We start from the raw sequence: 1,415 nt of genomic DNA, 5'->3' as shown, positions 1-1,415 counted from the left end.
CCAGTGTGGGTCATGCTGTTAATGTTTGCATTTCTTTGAGAAATGCTTTGATAGACCACCCTGCAACACTTAGTTATATTCCCAAGACTGACAAACAAATATTTAAAAACAAAGAAGATTCTGGTGGCCGCATAACGGTAAGTAAGTTGGACGTGCCATCTCAACAAGATTCCCTGGCCACATACATTCAGGCATGTTCGTATCCTCAGAAACAGCCAGTAATTGAAAATCATCATCCCCTCATCGATTTATGTTTCATTAATATTTTAGGGAAATGAGTACAAAGCAGCACACTGACATTTCCAGGCAGGTGATTTCATGAGTGTTCCACAGCCTTCCTTTATCTAAGAAACCATTCACAGGTACCACGCAGCTCACATTTTTAAAATATGCTTTTGGCCTTATATGCTGTGTCTGAACACTTCCAAATGGATATTTTCAAGGGGATGTTGGCAGTTATATTTGCTTTATTTTCTCATTCTCTGTTTACATATTTGTTAATCTATTTCCATTGTTTTTTTTTTTATCGCTTCTCAGCCTTTTGGCTAAATCAAGTGTAGTCTCTGTTCTTATCAGTTTATTTCCATTGTTTTAGCTCATAAAAATGTTCTTGTTAGTTGCACACATTTTAGGATGGTTTTTAAAGGTGAGTAATTGTGCTATTAGCAAGTCAATATAATATGTAGTTTGTAGGGATATATGTGTCTATGTATATTTTCATAAGATAAATCTTTATGAGTATGGATTTATACACTGCCAAATTATGAAAACATTGTCCATATTTATTGACTACATCAGTATGTTTTCATGAACAGATGGAATATTTAAATAATTAACATTATTTAAAATTAATCCAAAAAAGTAAAGCCATGTAAATATGGACAGAAAATTTAAAGAACATAAAATAACTTAAAAACCACTTTATCTTCTTGAGTTAAAACAAGTCAAATTTTTTAAACAGAAGCTAGTGAATCGATGCTATCTAAAGTCTAAATTATATAAAACATGAACTATTTTTCTTAGAAGTCTACTTTTAAAGAATACACATATAATTCCCCAAAGATATGTTACAGTGAAAAGTATTATTGATAGTTCATCAATCTTATTAAATAAGCATATATGTAACTTGCAAAGGACTCTAAATTTATTGGGTCAATCATATAAATTTATTACATATGTAATTGTTGATACAATTACATATGTTCCCAGTGTACAATTCTATATGGCACATTATCTATATACTGCATCATGTACCCCCAAATTTGAAAAAATTTGTTCTCAAAAATATTTGCACTTCAATGTTTTTTTGCAGCATTATTCACAGTAGACAAGAAATGGGAAAAAAAAAATACCTTGCTAGATACTTGGTTAAGAAGATATGGTGCCTACGCACAATAAGATACCACTCAGTCTAA

General features: G+C 31.2%; 1 pseudogene; it reads left to right on the top strand.

The window, feature by feature from the left end:
• The first annotated feature begins 525 nt into the window (after nt 1-525).
• Nucleotides 526-656, top strand: LOC129077017 (uncharacterized; annotated as a pseudogene).
• Nucleotides 657-1,415: the final 759 nt, after the last annotated feature.

This window comes from Pteronotus mesoamericanus, unplaced genomic scaffold (genome assembly GCF_021234165.1).
Source record: "Pteronotus mesoamericanus isolate MK-2021 breed Mesoamerican mustached bat unplaced genomic scaffold, CSHL_Meso_final contig_65, whole genome shotgun sequence".
Classification (NCBI taxonomy): Eukaryota; Metazoa; Chordata; class Mammalia; order Chiroptera; family Mormoopidae; genus Pteronotus; species Pteronotus mesoamericanus.
Note: the sequence above shows the minus strand (reverse complement) of the source record. Positions and strands in the feature narration are given on the sequence as shown.